The following is a 13,609-nucleotide window of genomic DNA, read 5'->3' as shown; positions in this document are numbered from 1 at the left end:
CCAAATAGTACATAACTATATAACACAGAAATATCACTTAATTCCTAGTATGACAAGGGCTGTTGTCTTCTTTAGCTTTACTTGTGCAACTCAACTTCATGCACATTTATCTCAAGTCTTTTCCATTCTTAAAATTAACCTCCTAGCTTCGAATTCTTTGCCATTTCCCTACCCTGTTCCCAATCCATGTCTCCCAAAAGGGAAATTGCTCTTATGCGGCTTCACCTAAAACCAATCAATCAGAAACAGAAAACTGACAGCAGTAGCTAAAACAACCAGAATGTTAATTCAACCATCCTAACACCCAGAAAACTGTTTTGACTTACGGTTAGTGTTAGGAACAAGAACAATAGAATAATTAAGTTTTACAACCTTTTATGTAACTGAATATTTGCATAATTTCTGTATGTCCCATCTACATACATGCTGCTAGAGAAGCTCAGTCAGCCATCACATATCTGGCTGCAACTGAACAATAGAATAATATGCTGATATTAAATATGTATGTGTAACTAATAACACTCAGCAATGTAGCTTAATCCACATTAACTTGCGTGTTTTCTTACAATAACATTTTAAGGGAAAACAAAGGCTGTATGCAAGTTGTTTAAAGGTTCTTCAAGAGTTTCTTACTAGTCTGGGCTCTCATGGAAATGCTGCTTATCTCTTGTCTTTTTTTTTTCAATATTGTAGTTGTCCAAAAGAAAAAGAAAAATTCATGTAACTGGACTATATAAGTATTTGGAAAAGCTGAGAAATGCTTTCTTGAAGCACATGACCAAAAAATGCAGCCCACATTGTTGATCCTCTCTTTCATGATGAGGAAAAGCTCTTCACAATTTTAAAATCCATAATGCAGGAAGAAAAACAGGAAAAATCTGTAAACTAATAGGGCATAATGCCCACAGCAAATTCCAGTCTCAAACCAGTTCTGAATTTTAAGACAACTCTTCAAATAAACATGTATACTGGGTCTGGCCTCGATAGACTTATTTTTCTTCACAGTACTCCTATGGGGCTGTGGTTTGGATTTCTGCTGGAAACTGTTGATAACTCAGCGATGCTTTAGTTATTGCCAAGCAGTACTTACATAGAGTCAAGGACTGTTCTGCTCCTCACCCCACCAGTGAGGAGGCAGAGTGGGGCACAAAGAGTTGGGAAGGGACCCAGCCAGGACAGCTGACCCCAACTGACCCAAGGGATATCCCATGCCATAGGACATCATGCTCAGCATATATAGCTGGGGGAAGCAGGAGGAAGGGGGAATGGTGGGGGCAATGCCATTTTATTTCCCAAGTCACTGTTCCACATACTGCAGCCCTGCTGTCCTGGAGGCAGCTGAGCACCTGCCTGACCATGGGAAGTGGTGAGTGAATTCCTTGGTTTGGTTTGCTTGTGTGCATGGGTTTTGCTTTCCCTATTGAACTGACTTGTTCTCAACCCATGAGTTTTCTCACCTTTACTCTTCCAACTCTCCCCATCATAATGGATGGAAGTGAGTGAGCTTAGCTGCCAGCCAAGGTTAAACCACAACGCACTGAAGTGTTATGACATTAGGACACAGGGTCAGTTTAAGTTATGAGCTTCTATAAGTTAAGTGAAGCAGTAGCTTAAAATTATCAGTGTAGGCTGAAAAGCTTGTGTGGAGACAGCTTTCCAGCTGATCAAGGGGGAAAAAAAGAGAAAGAAGAAAGAGAAAATTTAAAATATGGTACTAATATAATTTTTACTATTTCTAGTATCTTTTTTTTTTGTCTTTTTCAGTTCTTCATTTTTCTATGAACTTAAACTGTGTAAGGAAGAACTTAATGTCATGGAAATGATCTTACATGAACTACAATTCAATAAGCCATTACCACGAGCTGATATAATAGCAAATACAGTGATATTTTTTAATACTTTACTCAAGAGTTTCAGTTTGTATATTATCATAGTACTTGCCCATGCCTTACAACAGATTTTGGCAGAAAGGTCTTAAATTTGCCTCTAGATAATGAAGGTCTGACTGTGTTGAATCTTTAAATAGGACAGAACTAAGAAATGGAACAAACTGTCTAGGAACTGACATAGTCAGGACAGTTAAAATTTAGAGATATAGTTGCTGTATTTTATGCCATCCTATTTTAAAACTACTAAACAAGATTACTATTTGTCCTTAGTTGCATAGCACTGCTATAATTATTATGGGGTGTAGGAAGATTCGTATTGTTAACTGCATGAAGTCCTTCAATAGGTCAACATCTGCCATAGATCAACATCTGCCATTCGCCATGTGATGCCAACTGTCTTGCTGCAAATTCTAGCAACAGGAGTGATCATTAGTATACTGTCAATAGCTCCTACAGCTGCAGCATACAGCCATGTCTGAAAGAATACATTTTTAAGGGTAATATGAACATATCAGTGCACAGCAAATGAATAGTAGTCTTTTTGCTACCAGTTTATAAACTTATTTCCGTCTGTATTTGTGCAGAGCTAGTATTGTACATAGCAATCATCTTTTGTTAACTTTAACTGCATTAAGTACAAGGATATTATTACATTTTTTACTTCAACTGCAATAGCTAAATAACACCAGATTACACAGACCTTATAACATTAAGGATATAAATTCCTCAAATCCAGAGGGGCATATATATATTTCTATTCTCAGATTACACATCAACCCCTTCTTTACGAATGATTTACACAAAGCAAACCCAGATGTGTTTGGGCAGTCTGAGCAAGTAAAGAGAAATAAGAAAAGAAAAAAGACAGGAGAGATAAGGATTTCAAAGGAAAGGTTTTTAAAAAAAGAGAAAAAAAGAAAAGAAAGCAACCTGATGAACTGCATACAGAACTACTTTCAGTTCCTGATCACTAGTGCAACGTATTATATACACAGCCCTTTCATCATGCAGTATTCAGTTTTTAGCATTATGGACACAATCCAATTTTCCATTTTCACAGTGAATAGTCTCTTCATTGCAACAGTATGTTGTGACTTCATATTGGAAAACAAACCAACACTGTATAAGGGATTTAGCTATACCACTTACAAGGTTTGCCCTTGACAGGAAAGGGGAGACCAAAACCAACATGGATGTATCTTTTTTTTTAAGCTACCCTATAGATTTTGTTAAATGCAGCAGATAGGACAAGGAGTAATGGGCTCAAATTGAAACAGGAGAGATTCAGGTTCAATATAAGGAAGAAGTTCTACTATGAGGGTGCTGAGGCGCTGGCACAGGGTGCCCCAAGAAACTGTGACTGCCCCATCCCTGGCAGTGTTCAAGACCAGGTTGGACACAGGGGCTTGGAACAACCTGTTCTAGTGGAAGGTTTCCCTGCCTGTGGCAGGGGAGTTGGTTAGGGTCCTTTCAAACCATTCAATGATTCTATAACTCTATAATTCTATATACACACACTTCCTGCCTTGTGTCTCAAATGTGGACAGTTGCAAGCCTTGGCAATGCTGATTGGAAATGATCCTATTCTCCAAAATTCCCTTTTCCTTTGCAAATATTTGGCCAAGAACAATGATCAATTTATTTATGCTTGTCAAGGATTAAAGCTGTCCCTTCTCTCTATTCTACTTGGTGCACTCTATGTGTCTAACCAGACAATAGCATTTTTCAATTCTCCCACTTTGTCTGAAACTGGTACTGCAAACACTAAGCATCAGTAACGCTTCTCCATGACAAGATGAATGAAGTCTTGCATTCTTGGGAGTCCATGGTGGATGGTAAACTGTGACAAACACCACAGCTTCAGAGCATTACCTCTTTCAAGCCCACTCTATCACCCTCCCCACCATAAATAGAATATAGTGAAAAGAAATGAGAGTAAACCACGTATTTTCCAGTCTGAATGAACCTGTCTCACCTGAAAGACTTCACTCCCTAATGATAGATTTAAACTTCCTACTAGATTCATACATCTGACCTACATACCTTCTTAAAAACATCTCTTCAAGACTGAATATACATTGTAAAATCTCTGGAATCTCACTCATCTTCATTCTCTCTCAGACTGAACTGTTGTAGAAAAGTGGCTTTTCATAGAAGTTCTTCTTTACTGTCCAATAGTGCATCAGTAATCTTCAACAAATCAACAGCTTATTGAATAGCATTCACAAACTGTGGAGGAATTTTCCATTCCTGTGCAGTACTATGAGTGGTCTTAAAGCAAGAAGAAATGGTGACCTACGAAGCAGAAACCTTTCAGAAATGGTGTTTTCTTGTTTTCCTTCCTTGTGTCTTACACTTGAATGGATTGCTCATTTGGAAGCATAACCATAGAGTAAACTTGAATATTTTAATACCTTGCTGTTGAGATGTATTCAGGAAAAATAGCTACTGCTCTTGTGACTAGTATGTGCAGAGTACTGTCCACTGAGCAGTATTTAACTAAAAGGGCAACCTTTAGAAACTGCTTTGCTTTGTTTCCAGCCTGTACCATCCCTTGCTTCTGAATTCTACAGAGGATTGAGAATAAAGCTATATAAACTAGTGTTATTTTTTAGAAGTATTAAAGCATAGCATTGCGATTTATTGTGACTTGTAAGACAAAAAAGTAAGAGATAAAATGGACCTTAATATAAATAAAACTTCTTTTTACTTTTAGTGTAACTTTATCTCTTAAAAAAAGCTATATTCAGGTTGGTGACAATCTGGTGAATGAATTAAACATAACACCTAGGATAGATTGGGGGGAGAGGGGAAGTGTTAGTACACGCTTCTAAAATACATTGCAAAATACTGGAACCATTCCAGTGTCAGAATGAGAACTTAAACATCGTATTTGCAGGTACAGAAATTAGTTCATCAGTTTTTCTTACTGAATTAGAAGTGGCCTTTTGCTCTGTTTACTTTAAAGGAAGAATGGGAGAATATACAAAACTGAAAGAAAGGAGAGGTTCTATAAGGAAAGATTGGTGTTCCTCACACTTTCCTTGGCACAGAAACTGTGTTTTGAATGCAAAGACAAAGTCAGTAAGAAAGGATATATTGCACTAGTCAGTGGTAATATACTTTGATGAATGAAGACTGAAAGATGGGCTTATATTTATAATGCATCTTTAACAGTGCATAACAAGATGATTATAGAAACAGAACTCTCTATTATCCCTGGGAAACAACTTAATCTTTACAAAAAAGAAAATCTTCTGTTACCTTTTTGTGGAAAACTCAACTTCCACACTATTTACCCATGTAACTCTTCTATAGAGCAAGCCTAACATTCTGCTCATCCTTTAACATCTTTCTCTTTCCCACATTGAGAAGCACTTAATGAATAGGCTCTACTTTGCTTGCAATGACCATAAAGACAATCTAAATGCCACCAGGTAAAGACACAGTCATCCATACTCTGTGGTCTGACACTCCCATATATCACGAGTACCGGGAAAACAAAGGAGATGTATTAAAAATGTAAAATCTAAAATCAAGCATCCAAAGCTGTTTAATGTGGCTCTGCAATCTTAATCTGGCAATAGTGGAAAAATGAATTAGAAATACAATCTATTCACTTTATCTTGTGAAAGGGGAAAAGAGCAGAAAGATGCTAAATACAAACTGCTTGCCAATGCATAGCTATAAGGAAGAATCCTCTGGATATCTGATACTGGAATCTTAATGATCTGTATGTTCTTTTAAATCAATCTTTCTTAATTCTTCCCACTGGGATTTAATACAAGCACATTTCCAAATAAAAATAATTCTCTGCAGAATGATATTTATAATTACTTGGTTCGTCAGCAGAGACTGCACAAACTAGCTTGAGAAATACAATTTCAACCATCTGCTTTCTTCCCTCTTGGTCTGAAATAAGGGCAAAAAAGCAATACAAAATATATTGCTCAGCTGTAACCAATGGTTTTGAAAACACAAGAACATTCCTAATAAATGAGCTGGTCTTGTAAGAAACCACAAGCCTGAATAGCAAAGCAGCCTGTGCTTTTCTGTGTATATCCCCCTTTCTGATTGCCCCTCACTCCTTTTCTCTGAACTCTTTGTCTCTATTTCTTCAACACGCACCTGTTCAACCTCCTGCTCCTCTCAGTGACTTTCCTTGCCTGCAGTTGAATTAAACTGTCCCACCAGTTTTCTATTCTGCTGAAATGCCAGGTGGACAAAATAGGAGCTGAAGGAAACAGTTTTTCATTAGTTCTAATGCTCAGCACACAGAATCCTTGAATAGCCAAGTGAAGCAAAACCAGTCACAATTGTGTTTAGGTTTAATGTATAACTGGCGATAAGGGTTTTCTGTATAATTGGCAACAAACCAACATGTGATCAATGTCCCTGGTGCTATATTCCTAGATTAATAAGCCAACAAGATCCAGAGGGTTTACACACATCTTCACAGTGACGAAGGAGCAGATCCTCCAGAAGTAGGGCAAACTGGTTGCATAAACATTTCCAATCATACAATACATTAGCTGCTATGTATATTCACTCCCGGTTTTCAACTTCTTAAGTAGCTAATGTCTTCTTGTTAAATATAATGGGGAGTTAATCTTACATTCCAAACAAATCTTCATTAATTTATTTCAAGAGCATTGCCTCTATGCTGAAATTTCTCTATGTAAGCAGAAAGCTTCAGGAAAATCATCTATAGTATTTATTCTAAATTCAAATAGCACACATTCAAGTCCTTAATCTGCCATTTTTACCTACTGGATAAAGAACATGAACACTTTTAAACCCTTCTGGGTTATTATGCACTGAAAGGTTAGCGACAATTTTGGTGTGCATCTTCTTGCTTATTTCTGAAAATGTGAGACTTCACTACACATTTACACTACTCAACATACCTGGGTTTTGGCAAGTCACATCAGTGTGGAGAGCAGCTGCACACAAAAATCATGCTTCCTTCCCAGCTATTACAAGACATACCTTTATTTCCATTCAATAGGATGAAAATAATGAAATCTGCATAAAATGCATACCACGCATAACACACTCAACCAGCAGCAGACTCCATGTTATAAAAAGTCCTCTTTGATAAACACACCTCCTTACAATAAATTGTGTATTTTTTAGTTCAAAAAATGATGTTTCCAGTGGCTAACTTTTTACATTTCAAATGTTGTAGGAATTCCTTTAAAAGTATCATGATAAGAGATTTCTACTGGACAACTTCTGGTTCAGCTAATGACACCCTAATGTGCAGTCTTCTGGAGTTAATATTTCTATAGACTTTTAAAAAATCCTAATTTTCAGATGCTTCTTTTTAAACAACATGTCCTGTACAAAAACAGAGGCAGAGATTGCTTAAAAGGTCTGATAGGGAAGGAGGGTATTTCCCCCCACCTTTTGTTATTAAGTTCTCATATTGTTTACTACAACTGCAACCAGGTATTATACTAAACTTTACCTTCTGGCACAAAACAAAACTCACTGACATCCTCCTACTGCACAACTGAGAAACCTATACCTGCTGCTCTGAACAAAGATTTTGCAGCCAAAACTCCTGACTTATGCCGCTGTTGAACTAAGGTTTAATGAACAAAATTCTATGAATCATTCATTTCATGAATTAATATCTGCCACTGGAATTTACTATCTGAAATACCTTGCAATTGAAAGATCAGTAAAAGATAGATTTTCCTGCTGTAATTAGTTTATCATGCTAATTCCCAAGTACAAATTTTAGCACTTGCATTATGGACCCAAAACCTTATAAAAGAAGTCTATTAATTTCCACAGGCACAAAATCTATCTACCAGTTATCCTGGGACAAACAATGATCTGCAGGTTAACACAGCAGTAAAGTGTCACAGTCCTGAACTCAGTTTCCGGCTTCAGATTTCTGACATAATCTGGAAAAATCAGAAATCAGACTTCTGAATTTGAGGATTTCTTTCCTCAAAATATGAAGGTATTGATGCCTGATGCACAAACCCAAACATATGCAAATAGGTTCCCTGAACAAATTCAGACTTACCACCTCTGTTTGTACTATCTATGGTGCTGGGGAATGAAAACTTCTCTGGTTTCAAGCAGCAAACTGCACAGCACAGAGGACACTGTCCAGTACTCCACTACAGGGAAATGAGACTTTGCATGCAGCGCTTTCCCACAACAGAACATTCAGAAAGATGGCACTTCTAACTAGAGCACTACCTAAAAGGAAAATCTAAAACAATTCTAAGTCTTGGCATATGTCCTGTTCTCCTTTTCCAGCCTTTAAACTGATGTTCTCCTCTTCTTTTACCAGATTCAGCTTTTTCCCCTACCGAATTTTCACTTTATCAACCCATAATGAAATCTCTACTTACACACCTGTGCACATATGCATTAAAGAAGAATACCTCAAGATACTATATAGCACATTTACCTGTTTTCTCTGAACTGCATTTTGTATCTCAGTATCTTTTCACAAGACAAACACTTAAAAATGTAGCCTTAGGAGAAATGGTAGGTGGAGAACTGTGGAGGAAGAAAAAGGATATTAAGGAATATTAAACAATAGCTATTATTTGAGCAAAAGGTCCCACTGCACTACCAAATCTCAATTAGCTTTGTGTAATGGGTAAGAGTAAAGAGTGAGATATAATGGCCCAAATCAATTCTTATACTCCACAGATAAAATTGATAATATGTCAGGGACTAAACTGTGACATGTCACCTGTTTGTGTTTAACAAAAGGAGTTCTACCACATGCAAAAACCACACAATACAGTAATATTAGTGTATTTTCATCTATGAAAGATATCATAAAGAAAGCTTATGGACAGTGACTTTCATTTATTTCTTTCTGATCCTATTCCCTCAAAACATCACATCATCCTATGGTGACTGGTCACCAGCTAGACATGGCCCCATTCACTACAACTCTTTGAGCCCTGCCTTTCAGACAGCTCTATACCCAGTGCACCATGAAACCATTCATTCCAATAGCTGGACACCTTATCCAAAAGGATGCTATGAGGGACAGGATCAAAAGCTTTACTAAAATCCAAAAAAACTACATCCACTGTCTTCCCCTCATCCACAAGGCAGGTGATCCTATTACAAAAAGATATCAGATTAGTTAAACAGGTCTTTTCCCTTTGCAGATCCATGTTGACTGTTCCTGATGATTTCATTACTCTTAAAATGCTGTTCCACAGTACCCAGTATAATCTTCTCCATACTTTTTCCAGGAACTGGGGTTATACTAACAGGTTGGTATCTCCCCAGATCCACCCTTTTTGTTAATTGGGATAACACTGGCTAGCTAGACTTTATGAAACTAAATACCTATGGACTACACAGGCTTTAACATTAAATAAATATAAATAACCTTTTGAGAAAGAGCTACTATCTCTTGCATAATTTCTATAGTGTCAGCTACATATCAATTATTCTGTGAAAAAATAATATTGCAGGAACAAAGAAATAAATTAGCATACATTTCCTTAAGAGTGATCATTCCTCTTCCTTAACCTTGTTTGAAAGTTTCCAGTGTCTGGTCCTCACTGAAGGGTTATATATTAAGCAAGATGACAGATGGGCAGACAGGCAGCTAGGCAGATAAATAGCTACTTGAGTCAACCACTCAGATGAATGGCCATATATTTATACAAAGCACAGAACTAAAGAAAGAAAATTAAGCCTGCATCTGATATGCCAGTTATTTCAAATGACCTCTTAGTGGTGCAAACTGCAAAATCCATCAGATTCAAGACCACTGAGGCAAAATGAGCAAAATGAAGTTCACAGTGTGCACCATGCTGTTTCAGACTCAGGATAAATAGGCTTTAAAATAAGAAGCAATTTCTTTGCTACTTCTAGTCATTTTAATTCACAACCATAATTCACATTAGTGATGCCATCAATACTTAGCCCAACAACAAGATTTGTCAAATAGTCATGTTGTGTAGAAGTGCATGGGCCAGGAAGGAAGGGGACAAAAGAAAATCAAAGAGGAACATCGAGGAGAGAGGGAGTCTGCAAAGGAAGAGAGAGGACCAATACTGCCTCCCACAGCATTGTCATAGATAAGCTAAGGAAGTGTGGGCTTGCATCTGGGGAAGAACAACCCCATGTACCAGTACAGGCTGGGGGTTGACCTGCTGGAAAGGACTGAAGGGGAAAGGGACCTGGGGGTCCTGGTGGATAGGAGGATGACCCTGAGCCAGCAATGTGCCCTTGTGGCCAAGAAGGCAAATGGCATCCTAGGATGCATTAGAAAGGGGGTGGTTAGTAGGGCAAGAGAGGTTCTCCTCCCCCTCTACTCTGCCTTGGTGAGGCCGCATCTGGAATATTGCATCCAGTTCTGGGCCCCTCAGTTCAAGAAGGACAGGGAATTGCTTGAAAGAGTCCAGTGCAGAGCCACAAAGATGATGAAGGGAGTGGAACACCTCCCTTATGAGGAGAGGCTGAGGGAGCTGGGGCTCTTTAGATTGGAGGAGACTGAGGGGTGACCTCATCAGTGTTTACAGATATGTAAAGGGTGGGTGTCAGGATGATGGAGCCAGGCTTGGTTCAGTGATATCCAGTGGTAGGACAAGGGGCAATGGGTGTAAACTGGAGCATAGGAGGTTCCACGTTAACATCAGGAAGAACTTCTTTACTGTGAGAGTGACAGAGCACTGGAACAGGTTGCCCAGGGAGGTTGTGGAGTCTCCTACACTGAAGATATTCAAGGCCTGAATGGACAAGTTCCTGTGTGATGTACTCTAGGTTACCCTGCTCTTGCAGGGGGTTGGACTGGATGATCTTTTGAGGTCCCTTCCAACACTTGGGATTCTGGGATTCTGTGACCAAAAGCTCCTGTGGAAGTATAGGAAAACAATCAACACTGGGCAGGATTTCAAGAGGACAAAGACAGCTCAACAATACAGGAGGAACTTGTTTCCACTCATGCAAAAGGGAGCAGGTCATGTCAGTTTAGTACCACAAAACAGCAAGAAGTGAGGTAGAAACAGGGTCTTAATATGTGAGAAAGCTTTGGACTGAACTGAATGACAAAGCATCGGCATCTGGAAATAAAAGGTATAGAAATAGAAAAATAAGGTCATTAATAGAGAAGAAAGGGAGAACATGTAAGAGGTGGCTGCATGAATCACTCTGAAAACTTCTTTCCAAACTTACTTTCCACTACAGAAGAATACGAAACCAGTCATGAAACCAAGTGCAATTTAACTTGAAAAGATAGAACCTTCACTTGTATAACTGGAAGCCAGAGCTGATTCCTCGCTTAATATTTTTGTCAAAGTTACCTTAATAAAAACCTTTTATGATAACTGCTTTTGAGCTTGTCAGTTTGCAAAAGTTATATTTGGAATGTTCACTGGATATACAGCTCATCAATCTCTCCACGATCATTGTTTTACCTTACAAACTCAGTTGTTCATCAATTTACTTCCAAAGTAAAAACTGAAGTTACATGTCAGTGCTCACCCACCAGACAAGTGTGGGGTTTTTTCCACGGCAAAACAGGGTAAAAGTGCATTTTAACTCCTAAAAACCACATTTTTCATCTGTCAGAGTACCTGCATTGCTTTTACTTTGCCTAAACAAATACAACTTGCTCATTTTGGAAATACTTATAAAATTTGAAAACATATTTCAACACTTAAGAAGACCTAGACTTTCCCAAAACTACATTTTATACCCTGCATCAGCAGTTTTACTGCAGGTATTATGTATGAGTGCTTGCTGACATGCCACCAGGCATCTATCTGTGTGTGATCTCTTCCTGTTGACGATTCTGACCTTTATTAATTCAAGTCAGTCCAATCTTCACCAGTGATCTGTCAAAACTGACACCTTGTCATACTAAGATTTTGCAGGGAGCATTCTGAAATAGTTCACAGGGCATTACATTGAATCTACCTGATACCCAGAGAGGAAATTCTCAGCCTTTAGCCTTTTCTTTTCTAATTCTGTAGTATGAGGGCCGTGCAAAGTAGCTCAACACTCAAAAACATGAAGACCAATCCTAATAAGTGAACAGCTAAATTATTATCATTCACTTTTATAAAATACTTTTCAACAGCAGGTTTTGTTTCCCTGGTCAAATTGTATTCCTAATGGCAGTAATAACAAGCAAAACAATGTTTCTTAACATCTTGAAGTTGAAACAGCCAGAGTTTAAGGCCAGTATTCATAGGTTTAGCATATAAATATGCTTCACAGAAAATAAAACAACAGAGAAACTGAATAACTTACACAGGTGAGTACATCTGCTATTAGCATCAGCAGTTGGAAGAAAATCATAGAATCATAGAATAGTTAGGATTGGAAAGGACCTGAAGATCATTCAGTTCCAATCCCCTGCCATGGGAAGGGACACACCATACTAGACCATGTCACCCAAGGGTCTGTCCAGCCTGGCCATGAACACTGCCAGGAATGGAGCACTTATCACTTCAGGCAACCTGCTCCAATATGAAGAATTGGCTCTGTCAGGTTCAAGCCATTCCTCTTGTCCTGCCCCTACAGGACCTTGTCCAAAGCCCCTCACCAGGTTTCTTGTCACGCCATTAGACACTGGGAGCTGCTCTAATGTCTCCTCAGAGCCTTCTCTTCTCCAGGCTGAACAAACCCAGCTCTCTCAGCCTGTCTCCATAGGAGCGGTGCTCCAGCCCTCGCAGCATCTTCAAGAGCAGTGGGAAATGTCCTTGACTGTAGTAAACATCTTGATACTATCTAACAATACTGTCTTGCACAACCCAAAAATATGGGCTACATGAAAGCACTGTAGGAAGGGTGAAAACCCCATCGAATAACCATCAGGCACACTTACTCCTGTCCTGATAATTAGGGCCTGCCTTAATATCCCAGTAAAACACTACTAAGATGTTACAAATAGGAAGGACAATGATACAACACTAAATTGCATAGCAGAGCTATGGGGAAATGGCATTAACAGAGAATTTGGTTTTAGGATTTTTGACATAATTGCCAAAATATCTAATTTAAGAGAAGCAGTAAATTCACCTTCTGAAAGACATGTTTATGTGATGGGAATTTCACATGCACAAATTTAGAAGACTTTTTTCCTTTCTATATAGACTCATTGTATATTTCTTCCTTACATCAGTCTCATTTGCACACTCTCCTAATCCAACTTGTTCACTCTATTTTCTCAATTCTTCTTTATGTTTATAGAAAACAATGGTAGAAACCCAGAAGAAAATAAAGTGAGATGTAAGCTGAATTCCATAAGTTGTTACAGATTTCAGGGCCCTTTTAAAGTTATTGCAAATTTGATGATAAAATAAATATACACATAAAGCACCACTTTTTTAAAAGTCACATTTTCCAAGAGAAGAGTGTTTTCCACTTGCAAGGTGTATTAATCAAATAAGGGAACCTCTGAATTAGACATTATAGTTTACACAAAATGTTAATAAATACAGTAATCTGTAAGTAATAAATACAGTATTTTTAGGTTTCTATAATCTCAGGAGACAAGGAAACATGCTGGGAACCTCTATCATGGATTGACTTGATTCTGATTTCTGTTACTCAAGTAAAACTCACTATTGGGTGTGACAGTCAATTATCAAATTTTCTTTAAGTGTGGGTCTAACACTTGATACTAGTGGGATCAGACTGATAGCACGACATTACACTGCATGAGAAGACCGTAATGAAGTTAATTTATCCCTAACAAACAGTAGCATTTGGAT

This window comes from Melopsittacus undulatus, chromosome 10 (assembly GCF_012275295.1).
Source record: "Melopsittacus undulatus isolate bMelUnd1 chromosome 10, bMelUnd1.mat.Z, whole genome shotgun sequence".
Classification (NCBI taxonomy): Eukaryota; Metazoa; Chordata; class Aves; order Psittaciformes; family Psittaculidae; genus Melopsittacus; species Melopsittacus undulatus.
Note: the sequence above shows the minus strand (reverse complement) of the source record.